Consider the following 23,620-nt stretch of genomic DNA (forward strand, 5'->3'; position numbering starts at 1 on the left):
GAGTAATTGCCAATGAAACAAGAAAGCATTAATTTCTTAAGTTAAAAGAGTATTTTTTTCGTAATATTTAAAATAATACACTCGCATTCTGGAGTTTTTCTTTTGTTTTAATTGCATAAAAATTGTGTCTTTTAAAGATCAAACATTTTTCTGCTGGATTTAAAAATTCACAGAATTGCTTCTCTGAGAGTATGAGGATTCCACACTGAGCTGGTCACATTTGTCGATGTACATTTCATTCCTGGAATCCACATATATGCTTAAAAAATAAAATTCAGTGGTGTGTTTGAATTCTCTTGACTGCCGTAACACTCCCAGCAGAAAATTTGACAGACTTCCATGGGGGTCTAAAGGGGCACAAAAGCGCTTGAAGTGACTTTATTAAAACTGACTGCATTGCTGCAGTGTTCTTGGGACTCCTTTGCAAATACCCGAATGCTGCACAAAGCATCTAGAATCCAACAGCCTATTACACAAACTGTGAGAAATTTGAACTCTCTTTTTGCAGGCAATGGAGTGACCTACATTATACTGGCAGATAACATGACACTCACTGAACCCAGTGCAAAGGAAGGAATTGTCCCTCACAATCTGACACTCGACAGTGCCTCTCAACAGCTGCTAGGCCCAGGGATACATCAGCTGGAAATCCAAGCATCCAGCAACACAACCACATCAGAGATCTCTGAGAGTATTGCTATTCCCCTAATTGAGCCAGTATCTAGTCTTCAGGCTGCATTAGTTTCTCACACTCTGCAGCTGGGGGAGGATTTGGAGATGAATGTCTCTGTGTCTTATGGTGCCCCAGATAAGCTGAAGTTTGAGGTGATTGGATCTAATGAAACTCACTCTCACAAAGATGGCCCTCACGGGGAACCTCGAACGTACATCATTCCCATGCACTCTGAAGGTACAGCATGCTGACCTCTGTATTTCCAAGACACTCACAGCTGAGTAGAGGAGTTCACGTAAACAGTCACAGCATCCTGGGGTAGGGGACAATAAAGTACAGCTGAATTTGGTAGCTTTCCTAACTGCTCAAACTTGGTCTGCAGAACAGTATGAACAGCACAGTCTTACCAACTTGTAAGTGAGCAAATAAATTAAACTGGCAAATGGGTCTCCACATGGAGACCAAAAGCAAGGCTTCACCTGATTTTTGCAGTAAAAATACATAGTGAACCAAGGTTTCTTTTTTTATGACACGACCTGATTCAAGTACAAATGATGACATTTTCCTGAATCATAAAGTGTTTTCCTCCTGTTTGTTCATATGTGTAACTTTTTAAGTTTACACACCTCTGCATTTTACACCACAGTAAATAATAATCTGAGGAGATCTCAGTAGAGATAAAGAAAAGGGGAACTTTTCTGTGTGTCAGTCTGCAATGCTTAGTTTTTGTTGGATTTACTTATGAATAAGCTTTTTAGTATTTTTTTCTTTCCATTATTAAGAAATCAAAGCCTTTAAAATGTGGGATTAGGGAGATTGTCCTTAAGAGTTAATTCAAAAGTGGTGGAAGGTAAAAAAAAGTTTCCTCCTCTAATGAACTATTCAAATCCCATGCCAAGGCTGAAACACTAAAGCTAATTATAATTTCATTTTATGTTTTAAAATTATTCAATATTAAAAGTCTTATTGGTTCTCCCTATACCCATTTGAACATCCCTTCAGGCAGAAATTTTCAAACAAGACAGCTGCTCTCTCAAGATGCCTAAACTCATTTGGACTCCAGTATTTGCACATCCCTAGTTTCCTGTGTGGTAATATCGTAGCCAGCTGACAAAGAGTAGCATTGCAAATCCTAGGACAAAGGCAGCTGAATTATTAAAAAGCTGAGATAAAGAGGAATAACATTCCTTGAAAAGCCTTTCAGCAGTGGAAACTCATCACAAAGCCCCCAAAGCTATTAACAGAAAAGAATAGGATTTTCTTTATGAATTGTATTTTATATCCCCAACACGATGGACTGGTCCCGCTGCTATTCTTAACTGGCCATTTGTCTTCTCTAGGTACTTTCCTAGTGAAAGTGGTGGCCATGAATGCCTTCTCAAACATGCAGACTCATGTTCTTGGGTTCAGCACTGTGTTAGCAAACAGTTCTCATAAAAAAGGTAATTGCATTAATCTGACAGTGCTGGGTTTGACCACATAAGTGTCTTTTTGCAATCAGAACATTTCATGGAGTGTTTATGGTTTGCATCTAGTAATTGCTTTCCTTCCAACAACAGTGCTGAAAACATTTGCGGAGGCTTCTTCCTGATGAAGGCAGATTCTCTGGCTTTGAAGTAGTCATAAATTAGCATCACTCTGAATATGTTACACATTGCACATTTGCTATTTGTCCTAGAAATAATTAGTGAAGTTTATGGCTTGGGACATAGCTCTGAAACCAGGAAATATTTGCTTAACAGCAGTCTCATAAATTGCTGTCAGTAAATGCTTCTAGATGGCTCATCCTTACATTTACAAAAGCAGATTATACCAGTAATAAAGTGACTTTAGTACTAATCCCACTGAGACCTTCCCAGTGCTTTCCCTCATTTTTTCTTTGTACATCGATGAAATTCCATCATCTTCTGTTAATTTATTTTGATTTACACCATTATGTTTGAAGAATCAGGATCATCTTTTTTATAGTATGTGACTAGCTTGTTGTTGCAAGTTTACCTATTGTAATTAAACTGCTTATCACAGTTCTAGAGTCTGATTCTTACAGCCCATCTTTCAGACTGCTGGTCATCAAATCCTGTGTATTTAAGTCATATTCACTGAGGATGTCTGAAAGCTTTACAGGTAGCATTAAAATATTCTGCTCCTTTTTGTATTAAACAGATTCTGCTAAGGAAGAAGGCATCTCTGAAAAAAATAACCAAAAGACAAATGTAAGCATTATTTACAGATCTTTCTTTATACTTTATATACTTATACTTTATATATTATATATAAAGTATATATATGTATATTATTATAGATGTGCTGCTTCACAAGAGGGCATGATGCTTTACAGATTGCCTGTAATGATATATTGCATCAGAGAGATATGAATCTAATTCAGAGCTGAGTTTATCACAGTTTGTTGCACAGAAAGACAAATTCAGCCACCCCCTTCTCTTTATAGCTGTAATGTACCCAATTCAGATAAAAAAGGAATGTACTAGAAGAGGTACTAGAAGACAAATGATTGGCCAAGGGTTAAAAGTCTTGGTCCAGAAGTGGAAAATTAAGAGGAATTAGTTTCCTAAGTACCTGCATTAGTTTTGAAAATGGGATCTGGGGTCCTAAGCCACTTTGCATTTAGGAGTATTTTGCCACACAAATTCTCTGTGCCATCTGCTTTTATTCCCGTAGCTTCTACTCCCACTCTACATACAGGGAAAGATCGTTTAAACTACAGATCTGCATACAGTGATTTGGGGCTTAAACTTTAAGACTTTTTTCATTATAAAGAAGCAAGATATGTGTTTATACATGCTCCTGTTCTAACTGATATTTACTTATTATTTAGGATCACAAAAGAAAAAACAAAATATATATTAAACCAAGTGGCCATGTGGATCCTTTCACAACTGTTACACTTGGCCGGCCAGACAACAACAATAATTCCAGTTTTCTTTGGTCCTGTGGTATGTGCATTTCCTGAACTTTACACACCAACTTCTATTTGATGAGTAACAAACTCACTGTCATGTCAGATCATGTGGTGAAAATCTGACTAAAGGATGGTTTACTGTCTGACTTTAATGTTTGCCACTCACTGTACATGGAGAATGTCCTTCTACCTTACCCTGGTTTTAACACTCCCATATGAAGACAGGCTGAGAGAGTTGGGGCTGTTCAGCCTGGAGAAGAGAAGGATGTGTGGTGACCTCATAGCAGCCTTCCAGTATCTGAAGGGGGCCTATAAGGATGCTGGGGAGGGACTCTTCCTTAGGGACTGTAGTGGTAGGACAAGGGGTAATGGCTTCAAACTTAAACAGGGGAAGTTTAGATTAGATATAAGGAAGAAGTTCTTTACAGTGAGGGTGGTGAGGCACTGGAATGGGTTGCCCAAGGAAGTTGTGAATGCTCCATCCCTGGCAGTGTTCAAGGCCAAGTTGGACAGAGCCTTGGGCGACATGGTTTAGTGCGAGGCATCCCTGCCCATGGCAGGGGGGTTGGAACTAGATGATCTTAAGGTCCTTTCCAACCCTTACTATTCTATGATTCTATGATTATATTGGATATATGAATAGTAAAAAGTACAGTGAGCAAAACTATGAGGAAGTGTGCAGAGATCATCTAAAATAAAATAAAACAAAGGTTGATGAGCTTATTTGCTCCTCAGTACATGCATAATTGAACCTCCAGTATAAGTATTAACAAATAAAACCAGGAGTGCATTTTAGCTGCTGGATACATCTCTTGCGATCACCATATAAAGGCCAGAGAGATAATTAGTGCTGTTGTTTTCAATATTTCCGACTTAGTTATTGTATTTCACTGAAATACTTTAGTCTAGTTATTAGTTTGTCTTTATCCGCACATTTTAAGAGACTACTGAGATTTTGGAGCTCAGTGATTATCCCAGCCCTTTAGTATCATGTGGCATTGTATTGTAACATTCCATTTGGTTGAGCCTAATAAAACACGCACATAGATACAGCTTATGATTGGCTTAAGCTCTCAACAGAAGCGAAGGCCTTATAAGTCCTTAGGTCTGCCAAGTTCCTTATTCTGTTTCCGGGAGTTGTTTTTCTCGAGCCACCTTCCTCATTCTGCCACCGCAAATGTCCTTTAGATAACCTTGATGCTAGGCCGTGATGCCTAACTCAAACTCTTGCCATTGACATGAGTTCTGGATCGCTCACATGTCCACTTTGTTCTAAATAATCTCCCACATAACTGAGTGGTATGAAATTCAGAACTCAACAGGACTATGGAAGACAAATTCTGGCCTTCAGCTTCTTAGGTTGTGTCTAAACTGTAAGGCACAGAACACATCCCATCCTGTTTGGACACAGGATATGGAAAGCACTCTTGGTCCTGCAGTTTAGATTATGATTTGACCTGTTCATCTGCAAAAACAAGACACTAACACTTCTTTCCTTTCTAGAACTGTAGAAAGGATAATTATCAAGTGCTAGAAAAGGAAAACTGTTATCATTATTAAAAAACCCCAAACTTGTGGATCTTTACTTTCCAGGATCTCCAGATCTCCACTTACCAGGATGAACTGTCCCCTCAATTATCATGCACAATCTAATACTCTGTAGTCCCCCAAGAGGGAAGAAGGTACAGAGTAGGAAATCATCCACTCCTCCACGTTCAAAGACTGGTGTATCAGGATCAGTTAGATAATGTGACTCACTCTGTCCTTCCAGTCCATGGAGAGTGAGAGTCACCTGGAGAATAAGATGGCAAAATAAGGACTTGCGCATCTCGATTCTATGTATGATTATTTCTCTGGCATGCTCTTCCTATTTTTATCAAATCTAAGGACTTTCTGGCTTAGACGTTCCATTTGAGCTGTCCTGTTTAACAGCCTCAAGTGCTCCATTATTCATCCAATTCTCTAAATGCGTACCTAAACTGTCTTACCACACAGTGCCATTGATACCTTGGAGGTTGTGGCTGCCCCATGGCAGTGTCCTGCAAAAACTGTCACAAGATAACAATACTGAACAAAGGGGTCATTGTCTTCCAGTACTGTGATTTTCACCTGCAGAGTGACACAATACAAGCAGTGTGTTAGCTGTTCTGTAAGTATGGATTCCTTAAAGCTGTGGATAGGAGTTTATCATCTTGTGAACACTTACCAGTAAACAGAATTATAGGGAAGGGAGTAGGACTGGTTGAAGACTTCCTATTAAAACAGGCTAGGCAAAATGGGAATTGGCCTAAATACATTCAGTTGTTATTAGCTGAAGACTTACTTTGGCATCATCCTGCATGTCTTTCCTTCTAGCCCAAATAACTACAAGCACGTATATCAGAAAGATGCATCCTACAGTTGTCACCACCACAGGGTTGTCCACAAATGTACCAAATAGCTGTGCAGTTTTGCTAACATCTATGGCATTGGGTATGACAAAGGAGCTCCCAAAGAAGGTCGGGAGCACTGCATGCTTCTAGGATTTGGTTTTGGTCCTACTTGAAAGCCAGAAAAAATTCCTGATAAAACATTTTTCTTCAAAGTATTAGATATAACTTACCGAGCAAATGAAAAGACAGTGCTGAGATTGGTAAATTAGTGTGGAGAACTGCTATACAGAAAAGCATATTATATTATAATCAAACATTCTATTCTATTCTATTCTATTCTAAAATATATAATATATTATAATATTATAATATATTATCATATTGTAATATTTTAATATTGTAATATTGTAATATTATAATATAATACAGCCTTGTCAGAATGGTTCTTTCTTCTTATATAAAAGCTCATCCCAAGAAATTGAAATGGAAATGTCATTTGAAGCTTAGTCCGGTATGACTAAACTTCTTCAGTTTATTAAAACATCTCAGAATGATCTTTTTTATGGTGTGAGTTCAGTGCTGCCATTTTACTACAAGATGGTGGTTATAATGGCTGGCTTTGAAGAATATATAAACATTGTTTTGTTTTGCTCTACTTACATGACATCCGTAGCTGTTCCAGTTCCCCCGGTGCTCATCCCAAAATACACAGCGGGATGCAAAGCAAGTGATAGCTATAATTAGCCAGTCATAGGCTGTAGAATCTATTCCCATATCTTGTAAAACCGTGAAATAGTAGCTTCCCTCTCAAAAAATTAGTTCTTCTGGGCTAAGAACCCAGGTGTTTGTCTCACCTTGAACATAAATATTTTAGTTTTGATGTATATATAGAAATGCTAAATAGTAGTATGCAGCTGTATTGCATATAATCAAATAAACAAACTGAAGAAACAGGTATGAAATAATTCTTAGCAACTCATTGTTCAAAGCATCCCACTCTGCTTCTGTTAGTGAACACTAATAGAACACAATACTGGAGATTGGAACTCTGAAGCATGACAAATTGAAACTCCTTTGAGAGGTTTCTTTCCAGTTAGACATCTGAACTCACGATCAAGGTTCATTCTGCAAATATATGCATGTGCTGTTAAGTTGTGGATGAGCACTCCCCATACTGACTGTGCTTGGCTTGCTATGGGTGGTGAATGTCTTTTGGTTATATGAGCCCAGAATGCACAATGTCCACGGGTCACTAACAAGTTATCTTACTTCCAGCAGTTTTCTTACAGAACAGATGATTTTTCATATTGTAGCTAGTTTCATTTGGGCGATAACTGTACCCTAATAAGAGTATTAGTGGAATGTCACATTCAGATTCCAGGTGGATCACTATAGATGTGTTTTCTGAGGTAACATTAACTTGGAAAGCACTAAAATTGCCCAGGTTCAACAGAATCTTATCTTCCTGAGTTGCTGAAAGCCTTGGTAACATTATCTGTTTTAAACCAGAAAGACATAGCTTTAAATACAGCAAAGCATCTTGCTTCTATTATCTGTGAGCACAATACAGCCACATGCTAGATAATCTTTTTTCATAACATAGGGAAAGCATGGCCAGCAAAAATACTGGCTTCAAAGACATTTTCTCAATACTCTCAGCTAACCTTTGAAAAGTTCATTTGAAACGTGTAGAATCATCCCAAAGACTATGACCCATGGTGCATTTCTCATAGCTCATAAGAGCTTAAATTATGACTGAAACACTGGCTACATGAAGTGCATGTACAAATGATTTGGATGTCAGCTTATACATCGGCTAAGCAGCCCAAACAGTCATAATATAAACATACAGTTGTTGGATGATGAAATCGGGCATTACATTGTGTTTTGGGATGACTGTAATCTGGAGTCTTTATCTACAACCATTAGCATTCTCACATCCATTTAAATGAAGAATAAGATACTTCCTTTTTAAGAAAAGACATAAATATCTGTTATTTCATTTGTCACATCACACAAATCCCTCCATCACAAATGCAGAGACCATGATCCTGTTATATGACGTAATGAACGCTACCACCATTTGCAGTCACCTCACAGAAGATGATAACACAAATGACAATTCATTAACAGAGAAAGGAAAAAATGAGAAAAGAGGGAGAGGGATAGAAAATAGTGGGTTTACCTCAATGTTCTCTTTGAGATTGATGACTGGTATCATCAAGCCATCCAGATCAGCAAGACTTAGAACTCCCACTGTTCCACTAATGTCAAAATTGGTGTCACTGGAGAAAAAGGGATTCATGGCAAAGCTCACCATCTATTAGCAAGACATCAACAATCAGACAGTTGAGCTACTGTCCATATTTCTTATATTCACACTCTAAATTGCTGAATAGTGAAAGCTTGAGCTCAGACCCAAACAGTACTTGACCTAAAAGAAGCCTACATCCAGATTTAAATAAGAAGTAGCCTTATCTCTAAGGTAGGTTAAACACAAACCTTGAAAGCGATTTTGTTTGTGAAATGTGATACGTGTACAACAATGTTTGTTGTTGTCCATTCATTGTCACCCTTTTGCCTTTTAGACACCAGATATCAAAATGCAATTGCATAAGCCTTTTTCAAAGTATCTCCACCAAAGCTAGGCTGTGGCACCCCTCTTGGAATTAGGAACAGAAGTCTGCATCTACTATGACAGCAATGCATAGAAAAATATGTTAAAGTCATCGATCCAATGAGAGGATTCAGGAGTGTCGTTATTTAAGCCCAGCTGGTAACTCAGAACCACACAGCCGCTCGCTCACTCCCCCCCTTCTTCCTCCCCCTGCTCCCAGAGGGATGGGGAGGAGAATCGAAAGAATGTAACTCCCACAGGCTGAGATAAGAACAGTCCAGTAACTAAGGTATAATACAAAACTACTACTGCTACCACCAATAATAATAATAAGGGAAATAACAAGGGGAGAGGATACAATTGCTCACCACCCGCCGACCGATACTCAGCCCGACCCGAGCAGCGATCTGGGCCTTCTGGGTAACTCCCCCCAGTTTATATAGTGGGCATGACATTCTATGGTATGGAATACCCCTTTGGCTAGTTTGGGTCAGGTGTCCTGTCTCTGCTTCCTCCTGGCTTCCTGTGCCCCTCCTCCCTGGCAGAGCATGAGACTGAAAAGTCCTCGGTCAGAGTAAGCATTACTTAGCAACAACTAAAAACATCGGTGTGTTATCAGCGTTGTTCTCAGACTAAAGTTGAAAACACAGCACTGCACCACCTACTAAGAAGGAGAAAATTGACTGCTACAGCTGAACCCAGGACAAGGAGCCTCTCCTAGCACTCGGATAAGTCAATGGATGTGTTTCCATTGGTTTCAGTGGGCTCTGGGCATTTTTTAGCAGAGCTGTAAAAGATGCAATGAAAAAAAATATTTTTTGCAGGTATCGTAGGGGTTTCCTGACAGTGTCAGATCAACCAGAGAGGCATTTAAAAAATGTATTATAAAAATATGGCAATAATATGCAATCTATTGTTTTGAGGGAAAAACCACCATCTCCTAATTCAGATGGGGGATGTGTCATCATCAGGACATTTGCAGACCTTTTGTCTCCTGTAGGATCTGGGTGCCTCAAACTTACCTTCTTCTAGCTGGGATGACACAGGCTTGCTGCAGGTTAGTGTTAACGGTGACATGGACTCTGAGCTGTTGTGTCCTCCTCAGAGCATGAGATGTAAACAAACAGCAAATAGATTTATAGGTATCGATTCATTCCATTGCCTCATCTAGCCATGCAAGTATGAATTAGGAGTGTATGTGAGGGGCTGGTGGAATGAGGAATTTAAGCTTTCAGTCCTTCTTAGCTTGCTGAACCAACCTCATGCAATTAAGATAAATAAAGGCTTCTTTGACCAAAAATGTTTCAAATTATTTTCTTGCCATGACAGGAGGGATGACTTGTGTGCTTGTGTATTCACTGTAAAAGGAGAAAAGATTCTAAAACTTCTAGATTACAAATGTAAGTTGTATATCATATTGAGTCAGAGAAAAGCTGTTTACTTGCCCTTACATCCACTGCTTCATCATCAACTCCTAAAACACTGAGAAAGGAAGCAGATGGGAGAGTAAAGCTGTCAGAGCTGGAATTGGAGATCTTAAGGGATGTGTGATCCATGTTTTCTGTTTGTAATCTGTCCAGTTAGGGTTGGACACAAGCAAAACAGAAAAAAAGAAATAGGGGGTAGAAGGAAGGAACAAACAACAGAAAAATCCATCAATAGCATGGACTTCATATCTAGAGAAAAAGCTTTCTGACTTCATGAGTATAACTTAGTCGCAGAACTATTTGTAACTCTGCCAGTAAATACTTTGTACATTAATCTGTACCCCACACAACGCTACCACAGAAGCATACAAAAAATGATGGAATTGGTGTATCTGGATAGGAACTTGTACCCAACTAGGTGTACTTATGTGAAAGACGTACCTGGTTTCTCTGTGAACATGCTCTTGATTTGAATGCGCAGTTAAATGTGGATGAAAACCAGGCTCTTGGGAAACAATTTAGGGATGATTGTAGGGAATGGAGAATGCTTGTCAGGATGCTTTTTTTTTTTTTTTTTTTTTTTTAAATTTGCTTCTGCCAAGCTGGTTACAATTGTGTATAACATGTCATTATTGGCAACTTGGGAAAGAAAAAACTTCACTGGCATGACATGAGTTTTCCACATAATTTCAAAGGTGACTACTGCCTCGTCCTGGACCAAAGCAAAATTACCTGTTCTGCCTCTGGCACTGAAGTGTTGACAGCTCTAGTTTCTACAGAAGCTTTAAGAACATTGCTCACTGCATTAAGTAGGTAGTTGGCTGCATCCTTTAGCTTCTGATCATCTCTACTATCCTCTGTGTTTACAGTGAGCAAGTGACATCTTTTAGTGTTGATCACTTCCACCTGCATGGGAAACAAGGGGAAAAGTTTATATGTGTTAGTACTGCAAATCATAGAATCATAGAATAGTTAGGGTTGGAAAGGACATTAAGATCATCTAGTTCCAACCCCCCTGCCATGGTCAGGGACACCTCACACTAAGCCATGTCACCCAAGACTCCATCCAACCTGGCCTTGAACACTGCCAGGGATGGAGCATTCACAACTTCCTTGGGCAACCCATTCCAGTGCCTCACCACCCTCACTGTAAAGAACTTACCCCTTGTCCTACCACTACAGTCCCTAATGAAGAGTCCCTCCCCAGCATCCTTATAGGCCCCCTTCAGATACTGGAAGGCTGCTATGAGGTCTCCACGCAGCCTTCTCTTCTCCAAGCTGAACAGCCCCAACAATTTTCTCAGCCTGTCTTCATATGGGAGGTGCTCCAGCCCCCTTGTCATCCTCGTGGCCCTCCTCTGGACTTGCTCCAACAGCTCCACGTCCTTTTTATGTTGAGGACACCAGAACCATACACAATACTCCAAGTGAGGTCTCACGAGAGCAGAGTAGAGGGGCAGGATCACCTCCTTCGACCTGCTGGTCACGCTTCTTTTGATGCAACCCAGGATACGGTTGGCTTTCTGGGCTGCAAGGGCACACTGCTGGCTCATGTTCAGTTTCTCATCAACCAACACCCCCAAGTCCTTCTCCGCTCTGAATCTCTTCTGTGCCCAACCTGTAGCTGTGTCTGGGATTGTCCCGACCCAGGTGACAGAAGTGACACTTGTGTCATTTACTGAACATTGCAACATAAGTAATCACATAATATTTGTGGCTAACATTGTTTTTACTATAATTATTTGTGCTGGGGTAATAACTCACACACCAATAAAGATGATATACCAGATGGTATACTAAAATGTAATACAGACCTGAAAAATGCATCCCGCTTTTACAGATTTATTCCATAAACAAGATTAATAACATCTGAAGGAAGCTTGTGTGTTGAACACTGGGCAGGGATACAGTTTAGATATATAGTAATGTTGTAAATTAGGTTATACTTTTGGGTGGTGTGTCCAAAAAATGCCACCATATTGTCAAGTGCCTGTGTATTTCAATCTTTGTTTTCACAAACCCTATTGGATTAAAAGCAAGTAATACCTTTGGCCTCATGCTGTGCTGAGTGCCAAGGGAGAATGAGTTTTACAGGTTTTATTTTGTGCCTGAATGAAGCCAGTGATTGCTTTGTGATTGTGAAAGCACTGGCCTGCTTTTAGCCCAGGATGGTGAAGGAGCCAAGCAAATTCATTACAAGCTTGGACATAGCCATTCCCACAGTCTGCAAACACTTAGCAGCCTTACTGTAGGGTGAATGCTGAATCTGAGCTATCTTCTTGCCTTGCTAAAGTTAACCACATACTGCTGAAATGCTCCCAAGCCATTGTCTGTCTGCAACTGTATAATACATCAGAAATCAGGACAGCTCCTTTTATTGCCAGCATATTTGGGGAACTTCCCTAGTAACAGTTTGTTCTGTCCTCCCATGTACTCACTCCTTATGCATAAATAGCATCATCTACTAATAATGTCATATTGCCAGATAAGATTCAAGAAATGCTTTCATGAGGCCAATCTGAACATTTGTGCCAAATTCCTCTGGGTGCTGACAAGTTCCTGCCTCACTGACAGCTTGCTACATGCATTTTGTGACAGTGCGTGTATCAGGGACAAATGGATCTGGGCAATTGTAGATAAACCCTTCTGGACAGTTTTTCTTCAAGATAAAACATATATCCTAACATACTTCTGACTAAAAGTTAAGGTTTCTATCTTAAAAATGTATCCTAAAATGTAACTGGCCATATGGTCATACCCTGAACTGTAGACATTGCCGAGACAATATCTGTGAGTCCAAATTTGCTTACTATAAACAGCAAAAATGTATTTCCTTCTGGCCAAAATACACATGCTGGTACAGTTAAATAAATGGCTAAGAACAGGTAATTGTAAGGTACTGAAACTCTTCCAAGGTCAGTGGGGTGCACTAGAGTCTATACTGCGAGAAGATATAAGATAGATTGCTTCTTACTTGTGCTGAGACAGACAGCTCTTCTCTCCTGTAAGTGATTTCTTTCAATACTTCTGACATCTTAAGAGCAGCCTGCATTGATGTTACATTAACAACAGAGAGAGTTGTCAGCAGCAGCCCTCGGAGCTTGGGATGAAAAGGCATAATTAAGCAAAGGAATAAGATGCTAATTGGGACTGTGCAAGTAGTGCTGTATATTGACAGCCAGGCTTGCTGTAAATTATGTGGTAGAGTAAGACTCCACAACAAGGATCATTTGAACTGATATTAGGTCTACTGACAAGATGCCACTTGCCTTAGTAACTGTATAATCATGAGATTTATGTTACCTCCCAGCACAGAGAATTTATACACTTAACGTCCATTAATAGCAAGGAGAGTTACTTGTGAGAATTTGTACTAATGGATGTGAATTACTTTATAAATGCCACTTCCAGAGAAAGCAGAGCCATGTATGATTGATGTTACTCAAGTAATGAATCATAATTGAAGGATACATTGCATTTCTCTAGATCTTTTAATCTGAAGCACTCAAAGCACTGTACAAATATAAGCTTGTAACTGAAACATAAGCTGGTAGCTGAAATGAACAAACTAAAATTACCTGCCATCTAGTACTTTTGGGGACAATTAGATAGGATATTTATCCCACAGGAGAGACCATTTTATTAATATTTAATTTGTTTGTGGAAAATCAGGTTGATTTTAAGTTTTAAAACACCATCCAAACTAGTTTAAATTAATGAAATAACAATTGAGAATAAATTCTTTTACTGATGGATGATAAACCAAATTATTTATGTGGGCAAATAGTGAAAAATAGCTGAAACCTGTGCCAAACACTGAGACAGATGCTAGAAACTTGAAACCTCCATTGATTTCAGGTGGTGATATATGAGTTTTTTATTACTTAGGAGCTGTCAAAGAATATAAAGAGTCCATTATATTGCATTGTACTGTAAGAAAACAGGTGTCTGGCTGACCTATTTTCGTGTGTTTGTCTGTAAAGATATGTTAAAGCTTTCCTCTTGGGTCTCCTGATTAAGGACGGAGGTCACTGACTTATACAGCTGGAAAAGACTCATGCTGTTGTTGCTGTCTTTCAGGATGGTGTTTGCCTTCTCAGATACGATAGCCTGCAGGGTCAGGTTCCCATCAATCACATCTGCGTGTCCAACCTAATGAAGAAATCAGATATGCTCTTAACATTGCCAACACTGTTATAATTATCTTTGAACTGCTTCCATGATCATCTTATTGACAGCCTAGCTGGAGTGGGATAGAAAACTTTGTGTTCCCCAATTTTTAATGGTTTAGTTTTAGTGGCCTGATAAGGATCTCCTTACTTGGGCACTGGGGCAGAAGCAGTTTTCTGGGGCCTACACAGAGTAACTTCAGTCTCACTAAATACAGCTTATGCTGTCCAATGTCCAAATAGATCATCTTTTAAACTTTATTCTAGAAAAAGGACAGTGGGAGATTCTTTTGACTACGTTGACCCCACAGGGAATAGTCTCTGTTAGATAGGAAAATGGTCATTATTGCACATTCAGAAGGAAGTAATACATATAAAATAGGAAGAAGCTTCAAAAGTGAATCATGGGTTAGGTATCTACTTGAGAGGTCTTGAAATAAAGTAATTCTACTGTGTACCTCCACTGAAGCATTAGTTTGAACTGTATCACCAAAGATGTTGCTACCAGTAATTGTCATATGTAAAATTAAATTATTTTCCTCTTCTCCAAGTGGAAGATAAACTGGGAAGAGTCCAGGATCCGGGCCACAGTCCAGGAGAGAACCTGAAACAGGAAAGAGGGGGTCACCTACCAGATACCACACAGACACCTCCTGTTTTTGAACAGGGGACTCCGGATGTGCTCTGTGCAGGCCTGATTTAAACGTTGTTAGTCTCCCTGGGAGCAGAGCAGCTTGTGCCTTTGCTCTTGTTTGCAACAGTAACAGTGCTTGCTAAAAACAGGGAGAAGCAGTTAGCCAAACAGTTCATCTCAGGACTTGATTTCAGATAGAAGCAGTATGTGAGCTGCCTGTTACGACTGGATTGACGTGAATCTGCCAAGCAAGGAGCACTGCAGGAGACTGAATGTGGTGAGCACTGATCCCTGCTTGGGAGACATGGCACAACTGGGGATCTGGGGCGGAGGCATGGTGCTGACAAGGTGCGATTCCTCCCCGTAGCCACACTGAGTCACTGCTGGAAGTGGAGGGAGCAGAATGTCAGCAATGATAGTGCCTCAGCAGCACCAATCTTCAGACATTAATCTAGCCTACTTAGCAATGACGCTGTTTGTCAGGCACCAGAAACATCAGGGTGGGCCTAATCAGAAATGAAATCCTGCTACTGAATAAGCCGTAAAAGGGAAAGAACTATTAACAACATAGTAGTGTTTGCATTATGAAGCAAAGCTGTATTATTTGTTCAAGCATTTAGCATAGCTTCATTACCAGATGAGCCTTAACAAAGTTATTAGCAGTTTGGAGTAAGATAATTGAATTTGTCCTGCTGTGCAATAGCCCTGAATAAACTTAGCTCTTAATTATTTTAAAGAACCCACATATAAAAGTAACATCTTTCAACTTGTTGACTAATTTAACTTCATATTTGTCAGTGAGGCTGTGTGTGTGTAACATCGGTGTGATGTCACGACAGCAGAGACTATCTCAAAGATAGTCTGAAAAACCCTGCTTGCCCCTACCTGTTACTTTAATCCGAAAAGCTTCTTCCTGTGTCTGCAAGAAGGAGCTGTTTATTTTCAATAAGGATGTGTTGCTTTGAAGCAAATTCAAAGAATTCTGCCAGAAACCAGTCAGGCCACAGGCTGGAGGGAGGGTCATAGACTGGAAAATCAGAGAGAAAAGAAAACATGACAGTAGAGACACTTTGCTCTGATTTCTGTTGTGATTTATCAGGAGTGGGGTGGCAGTTTGGTGCCCATCATTATAACCCCTCCCAAACCAGACACCCCCTTGTCTCAGTCTTGACTATTATTTCCAGAGCGTCCATTTGACAACGTATCACTGAGGCCACATGGCTTTCCCTCAGGATAGATGTTTGTTTTTCTGTGTGCAGTATTTCTGGCAAATGTGATGCTCTCACCTTGGTTTAGAATGTGTTATCTAAATACCAGTTATAATAAATGGCCTGGGAGTCCTTCTGTCCAGAGACACTCAAAACAACTTCCTCACTAGCATTCACCGGCTTGCAGTTTGCCTCACACCTGTAAGGAAGTAAGATGGTAGTTACAGGTGGTAACTGTGTGAGATGTCATAGTCCTTGACGTTGATTGCTTTTACTCTGCAAAAGCCCTGCAATATGAGACAGATGACACATGACTTGCAAATAGTGAAATACTTAATTTTAAAGCAAGAGATTTAGGAACCTTCATCTCCATTTTCAACATGACTGAGGCCCAGAACCTGCAAACTATTCTCAGATGAAGCCTGCCTCTATTTAAGCTCCTTAAATGATTATGAGTAGATCATTGAACTGCCACTGCTCTTTAATAAGACACTAGACTCCTGAAGAACAGATATTTTTAAGGCAGTAATGTGCATCTGGGTGTTTAGTACAAACTTCAGATATATCTTACGGCATTTATTCCCATTATTTCATTGAGGTTTGCATATGGAAATATCCAACATTGAAAGGATGTGGTGGGGTCAAAAACACTAAATGGTTTTGAGAAGAATATTATTCAGTTTATAAAAGGATTATGTTCAGAGATGTGGACTGGAAAATGCAGCAAGACCCATTTTGTCTGTAATTCCTATGATGATAATTCCTAAAATAGATTTACAACAATAAGTACATTATCACTTTATTATTATTATTGGTAACTGTGGCCTTGCACTATGTTTGTGCAGTAATAATATTAAGCAGTGAATACTAGGGTTTAAAAACAGACCTGATTTCCAGTTGCAGTCCTTGTTTTGCAGTCACATAGAGACATTGCTCGTCCTGCCCCTCTTCATTGCCATGGTTTTGGACTGTAACCCTGACAGTCACTGCTGACTTTGGAGGAGGAAGGCAGGAAGGTGGGATTTGCACCTCAGTTTGATTGGTTAGGATTATCTGTTGCTGCACACATTCGTTCCACGCAGGCCAGCAAGCTCCTGCACAAACATTTCCTTTATAATTAGAATAGTCATAACATCCCAGGTCTCTTATAAAGGACTTCCCTACCATAGGTTTCAAAGAGATTTATAGAGCAAACAAGTTTCCTGAACCCAGTTTAAAGAGTGGGTAATCAGAGTTCAGAGTACAGTCTGACTTCTTCAAAGTAATATATGAGGTCAGGGATAAATATGGGGATGGAACACAGATGTCCTGAATCTCAATCCAGTTTTCAGCCATAAAAGTTTTTGCATCATGTTTAATGCTAATTTTTGCTGTTTTATTGAGACATATGTACCTTGCAAATGCCTAACTATGCAAGTCACTTGGAACTAGTTCTTGGCTATGAGGGTGAGGGCTTAGGACAGACAGCTCTTGAAAAAATGAAACCTTTGGGAAAAGACAAAAGTGTTATGCCATATTATATAGAATAATTAGTTCAGTGTTAAAACCAGGGTAAGGTAGAAGGACATTCTCCATGTACAGTGAGTGGCAAACATTAAAGTCAGACAGTAAACCATCCTTTAGTCAGATTTTCACCACATGATCTGACATGACAGTGAGTTTGTTACTCATCAAATAGAAGTTGGTGTGTAAAGTTCAGGAAATGCACATACCACAGGACCAAAGAAAACTGGAATTATTGTTGTTGTCTGGCCGGCCAAGTGTAACAGTTGTGAAAGGATCCACATGGCCACTTGGTTTAATATATATTTTGTTTTTTCTTTTGTGATCCTAAATAATAAGTAAATATCAGTTAGAACAGGAGCATGTATAAACACATATCTTGCTTCTTTATAATGAAAAAAGTCTTAAAGTTTAAGCCCCAAATCACTGTATGCAGATCTGTAGTTTAAACGATCTTTCCCTGTATGTAGAGTGGGAGTAGAAGCTACGGGAATAAAAGCAGATGGCACAGAGAATTTGTGTGGCAAAATACTCCTAAATGCAAAGTGGCTTAGGACCCCAGATCCCATTTTCAAAACTAATGCAGGTACTTAGGAAACTAATTCCTCTTAATTTTCCACTTCTGGACCAAGACTTTTAACCCTTGGCCAATCATTTGTCTTCTAGTACCTCTTCTAGTACATTCCTTTTTTATCTGAATTGGGTACATTACAGCTATAAAGAGAAGGGGGTGGCTGAATTTGTCTTTCTGTGCAACAAACTGTGATAAACTCAGCTCTGAATTAGATTCATATCTCTCTGATGCAATATATCATTACAGGCAATCTGTAAAGCATCATGCCCTCTTGTGAAGCAGCACATCTATAATAATATACATATATATACTTTATATATAATATATAAAGTATAAGTATATAAAGTATAAAGAAAGATCTGTAAATAATGCTTACATTTGTCTTTTGGTTATTTTTTTCAGAGATGCCTTCTTCCTTAGCAGAATCTGTTTAATACAAAAAGGAGCAGAATATTTTAATGCTACCTGTAAAGCTTTCAGACATCCTCAGTGAATATGACTTAAATACACAGGATTTGATGACCAGCAGTCTGAAAGATGGGCTGTAAGAATCAGACTCTAGAACTGTGATAAGCAGTTTAATTACAATAGGTAAACTTGCAACAACAAGCTAGTCACATACTATAAAAAAGATGATCCTGATTCTTCAAACATAATGGTGTAAATCAAAATAAATTAACAGAAGATGATGGAATTTCATCGATGTACAAAGAAAAAATGAGGGAAAGCACTGGGAAGGTCTCAGTGGGATTAGTACTAAAGTCACTTTATTACTGGTATAATCTGCTTTTGTAAATGTAAGGATGAGCCATCTAGAAGCATTTACTGACAGCAATTTATGAGACTGCTGTTAAGCAAATATTTCCTGGTTTCAGAGCTATGTCCCAAGCCATAAACTTCACTAATTATTTCTAGGACAAATAGCAAATGTGCAATGTGTAACATATTCAGAGTGATGCTAATTTATGACTACTTCAAAGCCAGAGAATCTGCCTTCATCAGGAAGAAGCCTCCGCAAATGTTTTCAGCACTGTTGTTGGAAGGAAAGCAATTACTAGATGCAAACCATAAACACTCCATGAAATGTTCTGATTGCAAAAAGACACTTATGTGGTCAAACCCAGCACTGTCAGATTAATGCAATTACCTTTTTTATGAGAACTGTTTGCTAACACAGTGCTGAACCCAAGAACATGAGTCTGCATGTTTGAGAAGGCATTCATGGCCACCACTTTCACTAGGAAAGTACCTAGAGAAGACAAATGGCCAGTTAAGAATAGCAGCGGGACCAGTCCATCGTGTTGGGGATATAAAATACAATTCATAAAGAAAATCCTATTCTTTTCTGTTAATAGCTTTGGGGGCTTTGTGATGAGTTTCCACTGCTGAAAGGCTTTTCAAGGAATGTTATTCCTCTTTATCTCAGCTTTTTAATAATTCAGCTGCCTTTGTCCTAGGATTTGCAATGCTACTCTTTGTCAGCTGGCTACGATATTACCACACAGGAAACTAGGGATGTGCAAATACTGGAGTCCAAATGAGTTTAGGCATCTTGAGAGAGCAGCTGTCTTGTTTGAAAATTTCTGCCTGAAGGGATGTTCAAATGGGTATAGGGAGAACCAATAAGACTTTTAATATTGAATAATTTTAAAACATAAAATGAAATTATAATTAGCTTTAGTGTTTCAGCCTTGGCATGGGATTTGAATAGTTCATTAGAGGAGGAAACTTTTTTTTACCTTCCACCACTTTTGAATTAACTCTTAAGGACAATCTCCCTAATCCCACATTTTAAAGGCTTTGATTTCTTAATAATGGAAAGAAAAAAATACTAAAAAGCTTATTCATAAGTAAATCCAACAAAAACTAAGCATTGCAGACTGACACACAGAAAAGTTCCCCTTTTCTTTATCTCTACTGAGATCTCCTCAGATTATTATTTACTGTGGTGTAAAATGCAGAGGTGTGTAAACTTAAAAAGTTACACATATGAACAAACAGGAGGAAAACACTTTATGATTCAGGAAAATGTCATCATTTGTACTTGAATCAGGTCGTGTCATAAAAAAAGAAACCTTGGTTCACTATGTATTTTTACTGCAAAAATCAGGTGAAGCCTTGCTTTTGGTCTCCATGTGGAGACCCATTTGCCAGTTTAATTTATTTGCTCACTTACAAGTTGGTAAGACTGTGCTGTTCATACTGTTCTGCAGACCAAGTTTGAGCAGTTAGGAAAGCTACCAAATTCAGCTGTACTTTATTGTCCCCTACCCCAGGATGCTGTGACTGTTTACGTGAACTCCTCTACTCAGCTGTGAGTGTCTTGGAAATACAGAGGTCAGCATGCTGTACCTTCAGAGTGCATGGGAATGATGTACGTTCGAGGTTCCCCGTGAGGGCCATCTTTGTGAGAGTGAGTTTCATTAGATCCAATCACCTCAAACTTCAGCTTATCTGGGGCACCATAAGACACAGAGACATTCATCTCCAAATCCTCCCCCAGCTGCAGAGTGTGAGAAACTAATGCAGCCTGAAGACTAGATACTGGCTCAATTAGGGGAATAGCAATACTCTCAGAGATCTCTGATGTGGTTGTGTTGCTGGATGCTTGGATTTCCAGCTGATGTATCCCTGGGCCTAGCAGCTGTTGAGAGGCACTGTCGAGTGTCAGATTGTGAGGGACAATTCCTTCCTTTGCACTGGGTTCAGTGAGTGTCATGTTATCTGCCAGTATAATGTAGGTCACTCCATTGCCTGCAAAAAGAGAGTTCAAATTTCTCACAGTTTGTGTAATAGGCTGTTGGATTCTAGATGCTTTGTGCAGCATTCGGGTATTTGCAAAGGAGTCCCAAGAACACTGCAGCAATGCAGTCAGTTTTAATAAAGTCACTTCAAGCGCTTTTGTGCCCCTTTAGACCCCCCATGGAAGTCTGTCAAATTTTCTGCTGGGAGTGTTACGGCAGTCAAGAGAATTCAAACACACCACTGAATTTTATTTTTTAAGCATATATGTGGATTCCAGGAATGAAATGTACATCGACAAATGTGACCAGCTCAGTGTGGAATCCTCATACTCTCAGAGAAGCAATTCTGTGAATTTTTAAATCCAGCAGAAAAATGTTTGATCTTTAAAAGACACAATTTTTATGCAATTAAAACAAAAGAAAAACTCCAGAATGCGAGTGTATTATTTTAAATATTACGAAAAAAATACTCTTTTAACTTAAGAAATTAATGCTTTCTTGTTTCATTGGCAATTACTCACATGTTTTCAGTATTTTTTGTCTTAGGAACTGGAATAAATTCTCTTAGTAAGAAATAGGAATCACTTGTAATAATAAGCAGAAGGAAGATTGTGCTTGGCAGCTTGACATATAATTCTGTATTAATTTCAAAACAAGTTCCTGCAGAATCCAAATGTCTTGAATGTATGGCATATTATTAATCTACTTAATTTTTAAAATCTCATTTAAGAAACTTGGAGCATTAAAAAAAATGCAAGCAGTGAAATGTACTGGTTGTTTGGTGATAGAGGAAGGATATATCATAGAATCATAGAATCATAGAATCATAGAATAGTTAGGGTTGGAAAGGACCTTAAGATCATCTAGTTCCAACCCCCCTGCCATGGGCAGGGACGCCTCGCACTAAACCATGTCGCCCAAGGCTCTGTCCAACTTGGCCTTGAACACTGCCAGGGATGGAGCATTCACAACTTCCTTGGGCAACCCATTCCAGTGCCTCACCACCCTCACTGTAAAGAACTTCTTCCTTATATCTAATGTAAACTTCCCCTGTTTAAGTTTGAAGCCATTACCCCTTGTCCTACCACTACAGTCCCTAAGGAAGAGTCCCTCCCCGGCATCCTTGTAGGCCCCCTTCAGATACTGGAAGGCTGCTATGAGGTCTCCACACAGCCTTCTCTTCTCCAGGCCGAACAGCCCCAACTCTCTCAGCCTGTCTTCATACGGGAGGTGCTCTAGCCCTCTTATCATCCTCGTGGCCCTCCTCTGGACTTGCTCCAACAGCTCCACGTCCTTTTTATGTTGAGGACACCAGAACCGTACACAATACTCCAAGTGAGGTCTCACGAGAGCAGAGTAGAGGGGCAGGATCACCTCCTTCGACCTGCTGGTCACGCTTCTTTTGATGCAGCCCAGGATACGGTTGGCTTTCTGGGCTGCAAGGGCACACTGCCGGCTCATGTTGAGCCAACATGAGCTCAACACCCCCAAGTCCTTCTCTGCAGGGCTGTTCTGAATCTCTTCTCTGCCCAACCTGTAGCTGTGCCTGGGATTGCCCCGACCCGGGTGTAGGACCTTGCACTTGGCTTGGTTAAACTTCATAAGGTTGGCATTGGCCCACCTCACAAGTGTGTCCAGGTCCCTCTGGATGGCATCCCTTCCCTCCAGCATATCAACCGAACCACACAGCTTGGTGTCGTCGGCAAACTTGGGCGCACTCAATCCCACTGTGCGTGTCGCCGATAACTGCGTTAAAAGTATTTGGAATATTTTGATCGAGATTTTTAATCATAAGATGTTGCCTGTCCCCACTGAACCCAAAGACTGTGATTTTGGCTTCTGTTCCACTGCAGACTGATTTTTTCTCTTCTGGTTGACTCTCAGGGTGGTCCCTTACTCCAAGCTCCTCCGGTGATGGCAAGAAAAGTTCTTCTTCCAAAGGGCTGCCCTGGTGGTTTGTGTTCATTGCTTGGTTCCTTGTTGCAGCCACCAGTGGTGTATCTGGGTTCTTTACCATGCTCTATGGGCTGCGTTATGGCAAGAACTACATCAAATGGCTGATCTCCATGGCCTTCTCCTTCTTGGAAAGTCTTTTCATCACACAGCCCTTAAAGGTGAGTTCCTCAGAAATACAACCACTGGCCAATATGAACTCATTCTACTATCATTTCAGGAAGACAATGTAATGTGTTCTAAAGAACCACAGGATTTAACATGTAAAATGAGAAGTCTTTGCCCTTAAAACAAGAGCTAGCAGGGGGTTTACAGGGTTCTGTTGTCTTTTGCTGACACTAACTCCATTAGTTTCATCTCCCTTGTTTTGTCAGAGTTTAAAAGGTGATGAGGTTTCTGACCAGGGACAATGTATAATATGGCAAAGTCAGTTTAGCTGGATGGACCCCAGCACTGTGCACTGTTCTCTGGTTTATGAGCTTCAGCTGCATGAGTTCAACAAAGCCAAAGTACAGTTGTTCTCCTGCAGTGCCTGGATCCAAAGGGATCCAGGTCAAAGCCTGAGCTTCTTCATATGAAATGGGCATATGGTGAGTCTATAGCTAATTCTTTCCAGGTGCTGGGATTTGCTGCTTTTTTTTGCTCTGGTTCTGAAGAAGCTGGAACATGAGGATGAAGAAAACGCAGCTATTGATGGGCCTTTATCTACACCAGGTAACTGCTTATAAAGTCAGAAATTATTAAAGGGAGTGTTCTCCAAGCTTTTGGGGTGCTTTATGCACAAATATGTGGCTCAGCTCAACTGAGAACTTCACTGGTTATCTTT

The 23,620-nt window shown here is 39.8% G+C and overlaps 1 pseudogene; it reads right to left on the reverse strand.

Moving 5' to 3' along the window:
- LOC115619246 overlaps positions 1-23,620 on the reverse strand; it is a 53,890-nt pseudogene that overhangs the window by 26,720 nt on the left and 3,550 nt on the right.

This window comes from Strigops habroptila, chromosome W, assembly GCF_004027225.2.
Source record: "Strigops habroptila isolate Jane chromosome W, bStrHab1.2.pri, whole genome shotgun sequence".
In the NCBI taxonomy this organism is placed as follows: Eukaryota; Metazoa; Chordata; class Aves; order Psittaciformes; family Psittacidae; genus Strigops; species Strigops habroptila.